General features: G+C 40.1%; 1 pseudogene; it reads left to right on the top strand.

Annotated features, from left to right (window-relative positions):
* The first annotated feature begins 230 nt into the window (after positions 1 to 230).
* Positions 231 to 12,919, top strand: LOC147181833 (myosin-7-like; annotated as a pseudogene).
* The last annotated feature ends 4,159 nt before the right edge of the window (positions 12,920 to 17,078 follow it).

Below are 17,078 nucleotides of genomic sequence, written 5' to 3'. Positions count from 1 at the left end.
AGGGGTGTCATGTGTGTGTGCATATGTATATACGGGGGGTGCATGTGTGTGCAGTGGCGTATGTTTTCATAGACATCTTCATCGGCATTTCCATTCTCTCTCAGCCTCACTTGGAAAAATGATTTCTCAGAAACGGTTGACAGACAAACGTGGTCAAAACACGTGGGCGTGAGGGGTTCAGACAAACAGGCAGGGAGGGCAGCCAAACATTATGAAAGCTGTCCACAGCCATGTCACAAGTGATGAGAGCGATGGAGAGGCGCGCGCGCGCGTGTGTGCAAGTTCGGGTGGTGGCCTATTAGGGCAGCGTTATCAGGGTTTATAAATTTTATCCCTGCAGGTTGCACAGCTGCTTCCTCCTCACCTGGATCTCACGTCCATCACAAGTCGAGATGGGGACCGTGTCACTGTGCAGACGCAGAATGGAAATGTCAGTGGTCAATTAGATACCAAGTGACATGATGGGATTAATGGCTGTTCAAATTGCATTTTGATGAAAAGGGTTGGAAACAAACACATTACAAATATGATTTAAAATTTCTAAGTGTGATTTAAAAAAAAAAATACAAATTCATTGTACACCTTTGACGTCATCTGCATTCATGTTCATGTGAAAGACTCTCAGGTTCTGCAACAAAATCCTCCCAAATTTGACAAGATTGAGGACATGGCAATGTTGACCTTCCTCCACGAGCCCGCCGTGCTGTTTCATCTCAAAGAGCGTTACGCAGCATGGATGATCTACGTGAGTAAAGCTGCAGCATATAAACAAGTACACCTTGTCAATGGCAACGTTAAGTATTCGAAGTTATGAGGACAGCGATACATGTATTCCAAAATGAAAGCAGTCAAAGAGTTTATTTACACTTTGTTTATGTAATGAATTTATTCATTATTGCCAGACCCACTCTGGGCTGTTCTGTGTGACTGTCAACCCTTACAAGTGTGCTAGAACAGCACAAATGGAATACAACCTCACGTTTTAACAGATGTGCTGCTTTTAATATCGTGACATGACAACGACGAAATTGTGGCAATTATAATATTGTGATGTCACGATATTGCTGTAATAGTTACAGCACTAGTATAGAACTCAAGTCAAGTCAAGTTTACCCACAGTTGACAAATATTAACAACATCTCCTGATTGAATCACGAGAGGGCAAGGAAAAACTCAAGGAACCCCATCAGGGGAAAAACTCCACTACTGTCTCTAATGGGGTATATGCCACGAAGGAGGCGGGACTTCAGACTTCCTGGTTTTCACACATCAGCTCTGTTTCCGTTTCCTGTTTGCGACGTGTGGGCCGCGTCCCAGTTCTTGCGCTTCCGCCTTTATGCCCCTCTGTTGCGCGTTCCCGTCGACGGGTGCCAGTGTGTAGCGCACCCGTGCGTCTGTCTCAGTTGTCCGAAGCATTTCAGAGAGTTGAGACGATGGGCGGGAGGGAGCACACGGTTGTAACGCCGCCAAAACGACGCTGATGTGTGAAACCCGGAAGTCAGAAGTCCGTGGCATCTACCCCATAGTATTTTGGTTACTTTATATACTGTACATAGCTTCATGGCAGGGGCAAAACAATGGAACACATAATTATATATTGTTTTTAACTTATCTTCTATCAAGAACATTACATGTTGAAAATCAAGTCAGTCGAAACTGAGCATTGTATTTCATCTCATATGATTGTGCATGTGTTCCCAATAATGTGCATGTTCAGTTTTTCAGCTACGTATGCTATACTGACAACTAACTTTGTGATTCCAGCGGAGAATCTGGTGCAGGACAGACTGTGAACACAAAGCGAGTCATCCAGTATTTTGCAAGCATTGCGGCTGGAGGCACTAAGAAAGATCCCAATGCCAAAGTCAAGGTACACAAATGATGAGATGACAAAGGCGTGAGATGGTTGCTCCCCAGCCAGAATTGACCAACGAGACATATTAACACGTTACTATTAAAATATCACATAAGACGATGAATACGTTAGTCAAGGGAAGCCCATTATAGGTACGACAGCATACTGTATGATGGTAGACAGATAGAGCAATAGGAATTTATTTGGCCACATCCCCCGTTAGAAAGAAGGTGTGTACACTTTAATTACATTTCCTTTTGAGCAGGGGTGTGTAGACTTTTAGATCCACTGTTGATAGACAGAAAGTGTCTTTTTTTCAGCATAGCCAATATTCCTTTACAACAGGGGACCTTGGAGGATCAAGTCATTCAAGCTAACCCTGCTCTGGAGGCTTTTGGAAATGCCAAAACCATTAGGAATGACAACCCCTCCAGATTTGTAAGTTACTTTTTGCATTTTTGTTACATAGCAATATGCTATCAGACATGAATATGTCTTCATGCGTGACAACTCCATTCATCAGGGTAAATTCATCCGAATTCACTTTGATACCAGAGGAAAGTTGGCTTCTGCTGATATTGAAACATGTAAGAAGAAAGAACCTGCTAAGTTAAACACATACCTCTTAATAATGATCTCCTATTCAACTTGTTAGATCTTCTGGAAAAATCCCGAGTCACCTTCCAGCTTAAAGATGAGCGCGATTACCACATCTTTTACCAGATTCTGTCCAACAAGAAGCCAGAAATTCTGGGTCAGTTTTGTGTGAGCGATGAACACTAAAAGGCCAACTGCTGCTTTTGTTTTGCTTCATGCAGTCTGCCTTCCAACTGTCGTATCCTTATGCCCTTGTCTCACACTCTTTGTCATTCAGAGATGCTGTTGATCGCAAACAATCCTTATGGCTACGCCTTCATCTCTCAGGGAGAAACACAAGTGGCCTACATTGATGATGCGGATGAACTGATGGCAACAGATGTCAGGCTTCTTCTTTTTCTCTTTAAATTTCAATGATGTTATTACCTGTGTACGACCTCACATCGTATAACTAGCTATCATTAAAATAGTTATGCAGTATTTCTGTTTGACAGAGTGCATTTGATGTGCTGGGCTTCACACAAGAGGAAAATAACTCGGTGTACAAGCTGACAGGTGCCGTCATGCACTACGATAACATGAAGTTTAAGCAGAAGCAGCGTGAGGAACAGGCAGAAGCTGATGGCACCGAAGGTCAGAGCAATCCTGTGTCACGTTAACGTAATCTGGCACAAGTAGGTCGTTTGACTGAATTTGATGTTCGTCTTCAGATGCTGACGAAGCAGCTTATCTGATGGGCCTGAACTCTGCTGACCTCATCAAAGGTCTCTGTCATCCAAGAGTTAAAGTGGGAAATGAGTGGGTCACTAAGGGACAAAATGTCGCTCAGGTGAGAAATGAAGAAATTCAGGATGTTGTTTGTCAAATGAAGGACACTATATATCTTTTTTTTCATATAGTTCATTTTGGTTATCAAAATGTTGTGGCCAATTTGTGTTTATTGTTGCTGTCTTAAAGGTGTACTATGCTATCGGAGCTCTATCAAAGGCTGTTTACGAGAAAATGTTTCTGTGGATGGTTGTCAGAATCAACCAGTCGTTGGAGACCAAGCAGCCTCGCCAATACTTCATCGGTGTTTTGGATATTGCTGGATTTGAGATCTTTGACGTGAGCTCTATTATTTTTTATTTTAGTAGCAAAAAGGACTTTTGTGCTTCAAATCTGGCCATATGTACATACACTCCAAGAATATGAATTGAGGCCAGTTTCCGTTTGCTTAAACTTTAATTTCCATGTATTTACATCTAGATCATACCCAACTTTTCATTTACAGCACTTTGTTTGCTATAACTACATCAAGCCTGAGACAACAATTTTTTGTGATACGTTTCTAGGTTTTTAACACTGCCTATTTTGGTTGTTGTTTGCCTTGGTCTCCTCTTTATTAGGTAAAAAGCATGCTCTTTAGGGTTTAGGTCTGGAGACTGACTTGGCCAGTCTAAAACTTTGAAATTTCCTGCTCCAGATTAACCTTTGTTATTTTTGGCAGGGTGTTGCACATCAGATCTGAATGAAGGGGAATATAGAGTAGGCCTACATATTGATGGTCTCATTCATCTTTTGATGTAAATCCTGAATATTTTCAGTCTGCAGCAAACATAGAGCCTATAATGTTCTAATACTCGTAATTTTGGAGGGGAGTGTACAAGGGCAGACTTTCAAACGAACAACTGATTATCAACTTTCTATTCCAGTTCAACACCTTTGAACAGCTGTGTATCAACTTCACCAATGAAAAACTGCAACCGTTTTTCAACCATCACATGTTTGTGCTGGAGCAAGAAGAATACAAGAAGGAAGGCATTGAATGGACCTTCATAGATTTTGGTATGGACTTGCAAGCCTGTATTGACCTGATTGAAAAGGTGAGACTGGTTATTATAACAACATTTTGTAAAAAGCTTTCCCAAAGAAAGTTTTATTACTTCTGATCTTTCTTCCTCCCTAGCCAATGGGTATCATGTCCATCCTTGAAGAAGAGTGCATGTTCCCCAAAGCTAGCGATACCACCTTTAAAGCTAAGCTCTACGACAACCATCTAGGAAAATCCAGCAACTTTCAGAAGCCCAGAATCGTCAAAGGGAAACCAGAAGCCCATTTTGCCCTGATGCACTATGCCAGAACTGTTGATTACAATATCAAAAACTGGTTGGTGAAGAACAAGGATCCTTTAAATGAGACTGTTGTTGGACTTTACCAGAAGTTTAATCTTAAACTATTGTCAATACTCTTTGTAAATTATGCTGGAGCAGATTCAGGTACCAGTGACTAGATTTGCTTTGTGAATTTACCAAACTGTAAGATTATTTTATAGTGTCATAATTTGCCCTGGACAGCTATGACTGAAGGCAAGAAGGAGAAGAAGAGAAAAGGTTCATCTTTTCAAACCGTTTCTGCCCTTCACAGTGTATGTTTCGGATTACTCTGGTTCTTAATCATCATTCTACATGAAAACAACTTGTTGCTATAACTCATAATGGATTCATCCATATTAATAGGAGAATCTGAACAAGTTGATGACCAACCTGAGGTCTACTCACCCCCATTTTATACGCTGCATCATCCCCAATGAGACCAAGACTCCTGGAGCCATGGAGAACCCTCTGGTGATGCACCAGCTGCGCTGTAATGGCGTACTGGAGGGCATCCGAATCTGCAGGAAGGGCTTCCCCAACAGGATCCTCTATGGGGATTTCAAACAGAGGTATTATATACTATATGGACTATATTATATGTAATCATAAACCATGGAAAAACCATGGATTCACATTTTATAGTCCAAAGCAGCCAGTGTTGCATTTCATACCAATAATTCTGATGTATGCATAAGTGAAGGAAACTAACAGCTACAACCACAAATTAATGAAACAATATCAGGTGCTATGGCGGTTCAGTTCTGTCATATTTTAGCCTTATGACACCCACTACACAAACTGTATGCTTTGAGAACGGGGCCAAAATGCAAATGTTTTATTGTTTGCTGCACTGCGGTGGCTGATCAGATAGAACATCCCCTTCACATTTCTGAGGTTGGGGGGCCTCATATCTGGGCTATAGTCTTGCCATGTGGAGTTTGCATGTTCTTCCTCAGCTTCTGTGGGTTTATTCTGGGTACAGTTTCCAGTTTCCTCTCACATTTTGAAAACAAATTATTCTTAGGTGTGAATGTGAGCGTGAATGCTTATTTGTCTGGTTGCCTGCAATTCGCTCGCGACCAGTCCAAGGTATACCCCGCATCTCGCCCAAAGTCAGCTGGAATGGGCCCCCACCTCACCTGCTGCCCTATAATGAGGATAAGTGGTATCTAAAATGGACAGAAATCTGTTATACATAATTTTTAACAAAAATTGTAAGATTTAGGTTAAGCAGAGGACTTCATTACTGGAACCCAACATCTCTGTTGAGCAACTTAACTTGATGCTACCAAGACAGTATATTATATTTTACGACAGGGGATATCTAGTTGAATACATTTCATTTGGTGAGCATTTCCCCCCTTAATAGTTATATTGTTGTATGTTTGCAGTAAAGTGGTCTAATTTAAAAAAAAAATTATGCCAATTGCAAGGTCTCTAAGGGTTACAGTCTTTACACATGTAAAAACAATATTTACTTTGGTTATGAATACTTATAACTAAAAATGGGTCTAATTTGATCTCAAAGGTATCGCATTTTGAATCCTGCTGCCATCCCTGAGGGACAGTTTATTGACAGCAGAAAGAGAGCCGAGAAGCTCCTTAGTTCACTGGATATTGATCACAACCAATACAAGTTTGGGCATACTAAGGTGCTACTTTTTGTTCTTCTGGTTCTTAAGGATCATTAAACATTATTCCTATATATCAGGAGGAAATTAATGCGCATTCTGACATTGACAGGTGTTCTTTAAAGCTGGACTGTTGGGTCTGCTTGAGGAAATGAGAGATGAACGTCTCTCCAAAATCATCACTGCCATTCAAGCTAGATCTCGTGGTCTTTTGTCTCGTATTGAATATCAGAAGATGGTGGAGCGCAGGTATTTTATCTTTCACATTGGCACAATATACAACATTTACATTTGTAATAATATGAACTATTACAGTGTTTTTAATAGTATTAACACAGCTGGTATGTCTGCTTAAAAAAAATATACATCAGAGATGCGCTATTAGTGATCCAGTGGAATATCCGTTCATTCATGGGGGTAAAAAATTGGCCTTGGATGAAGCTGTTCTTCAAGATCAAACCTCTTTTGAGATCTGCTGAAGCAGAAAAGGAAATGGCCAACATGAAGGAAGAATTTCTGAAGTTGAAAGAAGCTTATGCAAAGTCTGAAGTACGGCGAAAAGAATGACCTGCAGCTTCAAGTTCAAGCAGTCAGTACAGCAAACAAAACATAATTACCGGTCCATTCCTAAAGGTTGTTGTTAATAACTAATACCATTTGGCAGGAACAAGATAATCTTTGTGATGCTGAGGAAAGATGTGAGGGGCTGATTAAAAATAAAATCCAGATGGAAGCAAAAGCTAAAGAGTTAACTGAACGTCTGGAAGATGAGGAAGAAATGAATGCTGAATTAACAGCAAAGAAGAGGAAGTTAGAGGATGAGTGTTCTGAACTGAAGAAGGACATTGATGACTTGGAGTTAACTGGCCAAGGTGGAGAAAGAGAACCATTGCCACTGAGAAGAAGGTACCTGCTATTTGTTTTAGTCTCCTCTTGTGTGAGAAGCATGATCCTTATACTGCTCCATATTGCAGCAGGGGAGACTTTTTTTCTTGTGCATAGGTGTTATAGTTTAGAGTTGAAATTCAATCCAAACCAAAAGTACACAAATCATGTAAAGTTTGAATACAGATTTCTGATTTCTCCCATGCAGGTAAAGAACCTGGTTGAAGAAATGGCAGCTTTGGAGGAAATCATCGCCAAGCTAACCAAGGAGAAGAAAGCTTTACAAGAAGCTCATCAGCAAACGCTGGATGACCTTCAGAGTGAAGAAGACAAAGTCAACACTCTGACCAAGGCCAAGTCAAAACTAGAGCAGCAAGTGGATGATGTATGTGTTTCTTTCAAATTTTGTGATATGCCTTTATTATGCTGCAAATAAACTGTTTTTTAAATTTTGTTGTTTTTAGCTGGAAGGGTCTCTTGAACAAGAGAAGAAGGTTCGAATAGACCTTGAGAGAGCAAAGAGAAAGCTAGAGGGAGACTTAAAGTTGACCCAAGAAACTCTTATGGACCTGGAAAAATGATAAACAACAGCTGGATGACCGTTTGAAAAAGTAGACACTCACGAGGCTGATTAATGTCACTCATTAGGAGCCTTAATAATCCTTCTTTGTCAGCTTAATGGGAAAATTGAAGATGAGCAAGCTGTAATAATACAGCTACAGAAAAAGCTGAAAGAGCTACAGGTAAAAACTGCACAGCTAGATACAACAAATAATTATTGAAATTTAATCTCAAATATCTCACTAATTTAACCAACAGGCTCGTGTCGAGGAGCTGGAGGAAGAGCTTGAGGCAGAGCGAGCTGCCCGAGCAAAAGTGGAGAAGCAGAGAGCAGACCTGGCAAGGGAGCTGGAGGAGATCAGCGAGAGGCTGGAGGAGGCTGGTGGAGTCAAGCAAAAACTGGAGAAGGAGAAGAGCGAGCTGAGGCTGGAACTGGATGATGTCGTATCCAATATGGAACATATTGTGAGGTCAAAGGTAAGCCATTTTGGCTGCTGACTGTTAGCCAGAATCTGAAGATAAGGTCTTTTTATAGGTTTGCTTGGAGAAGACCAACAGAACTTTGGAGGATCAAATGAATGAATACAGGAATAAGTGTGATAAACATCAACGATCCCTGAATGACTTCAGCACTCAGAAAGCAAAGCTTCAGGCTGAGAACGGTCAGTAAAACTACTGTATATAAGGAAGAGATGTAAAAAAAAAAAATGTTGGATACAGAATTAAGAAATGCATAAAACCTTTCTAGATGAGTTTTCCAGACAGCTAAAGGAGAAAGACGCTCTAATTTCTCAGCTGGCAAGAGGAAATCATTCTTTAACCAGCAACTTGAATATCTGAAACGACAACTGGAGGAAGAAGTAAAGGTATGACTATAGAACATGTAAATAATGTCACTGTGTGTCTCAAAATGAACCACTTTGAAATGATCTGTTCATTCAGGCTAAGAATGTTTTAGCCCATGCTGTGCAGTCTTCTCGCCACGACTGTGACCTGCTCAGAGAGCAGTATGAGGAGGAGCAGGAAGCCAAGGCTGAACTGTAGCGCGGCACGTCCAAGGCCAACTCTGAGGTGGCTCAGTGGAGGACTAAGTATGAAACTGATGCCATCCAAAGGACTGAAGAACTGGAAGAGGCTAAGTATGTTCAATACATGTTATATATCAATTGAACTCCACTAAAACGTGAAAAAAACAACAACAAAAACTGCCAGCCTCGTGTCTTCCCATCTCATTGTACAGTATTAAGATCAGCATTGAAGGAAAGTAATGAAGTACAGATACTTTGTTATTGTATAATTGGTATATTTCACCAATGGATGATGAGATGTATAAAAAGGAGTAAATACAGATGTAACCGCAAATTCAGAAAGGAAAGAAACTATTTTGTGTGCAGTTAAGTTTTTATTTTTCTTGAACCAAGTTATCAAAATGCATCCATCCATCCATTTTGTATATCGGGTCGCTGGCGTGCTGGAGCCAATTGTAAATAATTGACAGTACAAATTAGCTTTTATTTTTGTACTTTTCAGTCTTTACTTGTGTTTCATGAATCAGTACTTTAAGCAGAGTCTGTTCAACAGTGTAAGAGTACTGGACTTTTGAAAATTATGACAGGAAGAGTTCTAGTAAAGGAAAATAGGCAATATAGGAACTTGACTTGACTATACTGTGTATCATGTTGTTCAAAATCAAAGGGGCTTTTACTTTTACTTGAGAACTCATCACTCAGGGCTTATAAAATTTCAGTTGGGAACTTTGACTACCAGAACACTGACAAGTAAAATCGTACCCCCTGCGGAAACAGTAAATCGGGATCTCTTGACAAGGATTACAATTCCAAATAATAACCCTGAATACCCAGGAACAGAAGCTGGCTCAGCGTCTTCAGGATGCTGAGGAGGCTGTGGAAGCAGTAAATGCTAAATGTTCCTCTCTGGAGAAAACAAAACACAGACTGCAAAATGAGATTGAAGATCTCATGGTGGATGTGGAGAGGTCAAATGCTGCTGCTGCTCTGGACAAGAAGCAAAGAAACTTTGACAAGGTCAATATATATATATATACATATATTTTGCCATAAGCTCAATATCTTTGTTTATTCTGCTCATTCAGGGCCCATACACTGGTGGACTCATAGTATGATGAGTAAATGTAAACAGGAAAAGTATGTGAGCTCTTGGGAATTTTGTAGAATTCACATTTGATACATTTGATAACCAATTTATACAGGTTCACTTCACATACTTTTTCTTGCAACATTATGCATACAATAGATTGCAATTTTTGAACTCTTGCTTTACATCTTCATTCTCAGGTTCTGTCTGAGTGGAAACAGAAGTGTGAGGAATCTCAGTGCGAGCTGGAGGGCTCCCAGAAAGAAACCCAAAGTTTGAGCACTGAGCTCTTCAAGTTAAAGAATTCCTACGAAGAGCCTCTTGATCACCTAGAAACTGTCAAGAGAGAGAACAAGAATTTACAGGGTAATATGAGGACATCTACCTGGCACAGATGGTATTTAATTGCGTTCTTAAGAAACCAACTAATTGTAAACATTTGCCAATAATAGAGGAGATCTCTGACCTCACTGAGCAACTCAGTGAGGGAGGAAAGGCTATTCATGAGTTGGAGAAAGTTCGTAAACAGCTGGAGCAGGAAAAGGGAGAAATTCAGTCTGGTCTTGAGGAAGCCGAGGTAAACTCGTCTAAACTTGGGTTTGTTTGTGCCGTTTACAACCATTATACAACTGCATAAATGATTCAACAATTTGGCATCTGTGACAGCCCTCCTTGGAGCATGACGAGGGCAAAATTTTGAGAGCCCATCTTGAGTTCAACCAGATCAAGGCAGAGATGGAGCGCAAACTAGCAGAGAAAGACGAGGAGATGGAACAGTGCAAGAGGAACATGCAGAGGACAATCGAAACCTGCAGAGTTCTCTAGAAGCTGAGTGTCGAAGCAGAAATGAGGTCCTCCGTTTGAAGAAGAAAATGGAGGGCGATCTCAATGAAATGGAAATTCAGCTAAGTCAAGCCAACAGGCAGGCATCTGAGGCTCAGACGCAACTCAAATCAGTTCATGCACATCTGAAGGTAAATTGGTACAAATACACTATAGAAGTACTGGTTAGTAAAATGAATATGGTTGATATCATCATATGAAGGATTGCCAACTTCAGCTGGATGAGTCTGTCCGTGCCAATGATGATCTCAAAGAGAACATTGCGATAGTGGAGAGACGTAACAACCTCATTCAGGCTGAGGTGGAGGAACTGAGGGCTGCTCTCGAGCAAACTGAAAGAAGTCGCAAACTTGCTGAGCAAGAGTTGCTGGACGTTACTGAGAGGGTGCAGCTACTGCACTCACAGGTGAAGGACCTTTATCATTGCACGGCAAAAACACAGATGGTTTATGGAAATATTGCACATTTTTCAAAGCCTCTGAAACTGTGAAGCTAAAGTTCTTTGTACGCTAATATTTCTTATAATATTTAGAACACCGCTCTGATAAACCAAAAGAAAAAACTGGAAGCAGATAAGCCAGCTTCAGACAGAAGTAGAAGACGCAGTCCAGGAGTGCAGGAATGCTAAAGAGAAGGCCAAGAAGGCCATCACAGATGCTGCCATGATGGCAGAAGAGCTGAAGAAAGAGCAGGACACCAGTGCTCACCTGGAGCGGATGAAGAAGAACATGGAGCAAACCATCAAAGACCTGCAGCACCGTCTGGATGAAGCTGAACAAATTGCGATGAAGGGAGGGAAGAAGCAGATGCAGAAGCTTGAGGCTAGGGTAAGAGTAACAATTTTGGTTTGCGGCCGAGTTACCATTTTTTATTCTGATGCTTATTGTCAGAGTAACTACAAGGATTTAAAAAAGACATTAATTTGAAATATGAATATTTGATTAACTATTATAAGCAATTTTAAAAAGCTTGTTAAATTTGAACACCATATTGCAACTAGATTCACTATTAAAAGTTAAGTTTGTCTCTCCGTAATGACTGGTTAGTAAGTAGATAGATAACAATGTAGATGTCATCAATGTCTTTCTGGCTAGTCGTAATTCAATTTTGAATCATTCAATTTTGGCGTCATGCATAAGCTTTACACAGTAGCTGCAGTTACGCTTTAGGCCAGAGGTAGCAGTCATGAGTAAAAAAGCAACCAAGTCCACAATGATCATTTAAACCAACATTAAACTTAAGTTTAATCTTACATACGAGTATAGCGTTAATATTTTAGATCATTAGGGCGAGAATGATATTAGTTCACAAAATATTAATTTTCTTTGGAACACACTTTATTTTGTTGATCAGCAAGCAGCCACTTTTTGGGGGCTTTTCCACTCCTGCTGTAATCAATCCCTATCGATTGTGTTATTGGCAATAAATTATACAGTTCATCATAAATTAGCAGATGAAAGTATCTGAAAATGTTTGGGGAACACTATTCTCTATCAATGCTATTGAAACTAAGTTGTTCAAACTTGCTTTTGTATGTTAATTTTTTTTAAAGAGATTTGTTTTTGGTTAGGTTAAAGAACTGGAGAGTGAGGTGGAAATGGAACAGAAGAAAAGCAGTGAAGCTGTGAAGGGTGTGCGGAAATATGAACGTTGTATCAAGGAACTCACTTATCAGGTTTGATGTTCATCTTTACCAGAGACACACTCTTTCCAAATTGTGTCAATTTCGCTCTGATTTTGACAGACTGAGGAAGACCGCAAAAACCTTGCCCGTCTCCAAGATTTGGTCGACTGAAAGTTAAAGCCTACAAGAGATCTACTGAGGAGGCTGTACGTGTGAATACACGTTCTTGTTCCCCTACCACCAGCACATGAATGTCTATTTCCCACTTGAATTTAAAACAGGAGGAACATGCTAACGTTCATCTAGGAAAGTTCCGGAAGCTGCAGCATGAACTGGATGAGGCTGAAGAGCGTGCTGACGTTGCTGAGTCTCAGGTCAACAAGCTGCGCGCCAAGAGCCGTGATGCTGGCTCCAAGGTTGGAGCATGATGCACCTTGCAGTAGACACACCACCTGACCTTTACCCATGCTGCATTCTCTTGGCTGCATTTCATTTCCATGCTGCTTTGAAATCAAATCATTACTACAAGTCTGCTATTTTAGCACCTCACATGATTGTAGTCATTATGTTGTTTAGTGGTACTAAAGCAGCACTAATCTGAAGACCTAAAAGCTGTTTTCTTTTGCCCCCCCATTTCCAACGGCAGCAGCAGAAAGGCTTTGAGAAAGAGTGAAGCGAGGAGTGCCCTTCAACTATCACCATTCACTACCTGTAGTGTCTAATAAAAGCTCATCAAGCATTGCACCGCCCTTGTATTTGTCATTGTTATTATTTCTTGTCAAATGAGGTTCACTGTTAATCTATTTCTTTGGCGATAGTTTTAGACTTTTGAAACGTATCTTCAGCTGGACCAGTGTGGCTAGGGTCAGAAAGTGGTTGTCTCAACCCGTTAATCAGTGGCGTGCACAGACATTTTGGGGGGCAAGTGCTCTGGGGGGGGAAAAAAGGGACACTTTTGCGCTTTTTATGGAATACCTTATTGGCAATTACCGATGCAACACAAGCCAAGATGGCGGTCAATTTTGAATCTATCCACTCATTGAAAAGCACTGGACTTTGGAACGTTGTAATTTGATTTGTGAGGATTATTTAGATTTAAAAATATGATAAGATGTCATTTGACTACTATAACAATCGGTGTGACTTGTAAGATGGTCACAGACAAAAGCATTACAGAGAGAGAGAGACACGCGGCACATATCATCAGGGCTTTTTATTCCCCCACGAGTTTAATCGTGCAGCTTTTCTTAAAGTTTGTGTCAACATTGACCTGTCACCTGTCCTCAGTAAACTGTTTATTAAAATAATAATAATAATGATAATAATAAAAACAAACTTCCCAAAGGGCACTTTTTTTGAGAGAGTGCAGAGGGGCAAGGGTGTCAGCACCACTAGGGGTCTGCCTGTGCACGCCAGTGCCGTTAATTGTGATTAACACCCAGGTCCCTCATATTGAGGGATCCTCGACCAATCACATAATCCATTAATCATTGTATCTCAGACACGTTGCCCAAAAAGAATTTTAATGGCCACAAGGCAAAAAAGAAGAAGACCCAGTGTCCTTGTTGATATGAGTTCTGCAACTCAGGATGTAATTTCTATTTTAACATGTAGACAATCTAGGCATGCGTAGTTACTGCTCTTCTCGCTCCTCAAAAATAAACAAATCACTTTATGGATAATGTGGGCATTAGGGTTTTGTCCAGAAGGGTTTAACTGTTGCATCAGTTTTTATTACATTTTATAAGAACTGATTGGAAACAACACAACACTCACCCAGTTTGGGGTGTTGGGAGGTCTGAGTTTGAGCAAGGGGGAGCACAAATCTCCTGATCCAAAAATAGAGTTAATGAAATCCCGTCTGCCAGGGCCTCAAGGTCAACAATAAGGCACATATAATCCTGAGCAGCTGCGCAGTGAATCCCTGCTGAAGTCTGCCCGTTTCTCCAAATGGCTATGATGGCAAATTTCAGCGAATCCATTTCTGTGATTCTCAATCTAAATCTTCAAAATGTCACTTCCAGTTACTGAAATGCTTCCCTCTTTCTAAATTTACACCTAATTATCATATTATGATTAAGTGAAATATATTTTGTTTCTTTTACGAACATCTTAGATATCATGATTTATATGTAGCTATATTTCTGTTCTAATCTCTCTCTCTCTCTCTCTCTCTCTATATATATATATATATATATATATATATATATATATATAGATAGACTGAAATATGTCAGTCTGGAGGGATTTTTTTTTTCGCTGTCTTTTTTTTCCTTTCTGCTGGCGACTGGCTAATGATTTGATGTAGGAGGCAGGAGAGGGAGGCCCCAGACACTCTTGGTGTGAAATTCTGTGAGCCCTCAGTCTTCTCTTATTACAAAACACATCCTTAATTCCTTGAGGAGACAATCGGGTATCTAAGAGCTAATAAAAGGAAATTCACACATCTGCATAACGAGGTGAATAATATGCGCTAAAGATTAACAGCATTAGTTTTGGGACATCTGAGCCTTGGCCCAAGTGAAGATCGCCAAAGACGAAGCAATAGTCTTAACACTTCAACCTCCAAAATGATACATCATTACTGTATGGCAAGATATAACAGCAATGTTGTCATACGGCTTTTGATCGTAAAGGATAATTATATTATGCTTCTAATATTACACATTATTCTGGTAAAACCACCCCAACAAAAAGTATAGCAAAAACTTAACATTTTAGAGGGAAACCACCGAAATTTAAGATACAATACAACATTAGGAAAGGAAATATAAAGCACTACTTTTAATCATGCACTTTGGTAAGTGAGTGTGTTGCAGCTGATATATATTGAATTGTATTGAGGTTGTTGTGGAATGCACCTATTTATATTTGCCATGTTTGTAAACGTGTAACTGTGTTATGGCATACACAAAGCATGAAACAAAGTATGTCTCCTTTAATGAGTCGAAGTTTGACCTCTGATCAGACACATCTTCACTTGGTCTTTAGCAGCTGCGAAGAATTTCACGCTTCCATTTGGCAACCTGACGCCAGCTGTCAGTAAGGGGGCCGCTCACTTATTTGAATGGAAATAATCTCAGCACTTGTCAGCAGTTGTTGACCTTCTTTTTATCTCTTAACCTCTGAAGGGACTGTGATCACCGGTACTTAGGACTGTCTGTCCAATTCCTGTTATAGGACACATCCAGTATGCAGGCACGTTTAAAAGATGGTGAGACAAATTGTAAGAGAGGTTTTGCTTCTTTCTTCATGACAATAGAGTTATTTTTGCTCACTGCGAGTGTATGTCTAGACAGGAATGACATCAAAAGGGGAGGCGTAGCCTATCACGGCTGATTTTTGGCGTAAGGCAGATGCACCCTGGACTGGTCGCTAATCAGTCACAGCGCACATGAACGGTCACCAAGGGGGAACTCAACCGAAAGCCGAAGCCCAAACAACAATTATTTTCCATTTTTTAGCTTAGAACGACCCCCACAGACCAGTTGTCAAATGTTTGCATTTTCAGGTTTAAAAGCACACATGTAATCAAAGTGCCATTTTCAGCTCAGTGAAAATTAACCAAGACCACACATCTGGTCGTCAATGTTAGAGTAGAGGACAAAGACAACAGAGACAAAATATATGATTCAAGGAGAAGTGCTCTAGTTTAACCTCTTGTTCAAGTGAGCGACATTTGAACCCGAGCACAAAAATGTCAAGAGGAATGGCATATACCTGTCAATCTCGGTGTATTTATGTGAAACAGGCGGTGTGTGTGGCCAACATGTGCTGCTGTTGATCCTTGATGCGGGCAAAGCCTCTGTGGCTGCTCTCCTCAATCAGTGCACGGTTTTAAGAAGGCATTTCACACCGTTATCTTTGTACTCAAAGACACAATGCCACATCAACAGGGCTGTTGGGGAGCAGCTTTTTAACTCATTCACTGCCATTGACGGCTATAGACGTCAAAAATTCATTTGACCTATTTATTAGTTTCACATTTTTTCCACTTTTGTTAACAGTATGAGTATGAAAACCTATAAAAAATTTTTTGGATACATTTACAACATATTGAAAATTTGTGATTAATTGTGAGTTAATTGTGTTCTAAATGTACAATAAAAAATTCTAGGTTTTCATACTCTTGTTAACAAAAGTGAGGAAAAAAAAGTAAAACTAATAGAAATAGTTCAAATGAATTTTTGACGTCTATAGCCGTCATAGCAGTGAATGGGTTAATGGTAGGGGGCTACTCCGTTGTGACCTCGGCATTACATTGGAGTCTGTCATACTGGCACAGCCCACTGTTATTTGTCATCATTACAGCCTTTCAGTGAATCTCAGGCATGTCTCCTGCTGAAGACTTTTTGTCTGTGTTGCCTCACACTTGTCGCCTGGATAATCTCACAAAGCAACGTTCTTTATTTAGACCTCCCTACTTACCATCTCATTCTGTTTGTGTTGCAGCAGTGGCCGTATGATAACTCACCACAATATGTTATAGACACCACTTAAGCCCCCTGAGTAACTGAGACCCCTTCATAGCATAACACTTTTTGCAAAGCTACCTAGCTACTTTCTGTGGCTAACATTGTTGTAGGTACAAAAGGATGCAAATATATATTTGAGTACGCACATAAATGTAGTCCAATTATCCCAGATTAACTCATTCACTGCCATTGACGGCTATAGACGTCAAAAATTCATTTGAACTATTTCTATTAGTTTAACATTTTTTTTCCACTTTTGTTAACAAGAGCATGAAAACCTAGAATTTTTTTATTGTACATTTAGAACAGGTATAAAATTTGTGATTAATTGTGAGTTAACTACTGAAAAATTGTAAT

Source organism: Leptonotus elevatus, chromosome 1 (assembly GCF_054856555.1).
Source record: "Leptonotus elevatus isolate MCC_2025b chromosome 1, RoL_Lele_1.0, whole genome shotgun sequence".
In the NCBI taxonomy this organism is placed as follows: Eukaryota; Metazoa; Chordata; class Actinopteri; order Syngnathiformes; family Syngnathidae; genus Leptonotus; species Leptonotus elevatus.
The sequence above is the reverse complement of the archived record's forward strand: the minus strand, read 5'-3'. Positions and strand labels throughout refer to the sequence as shown.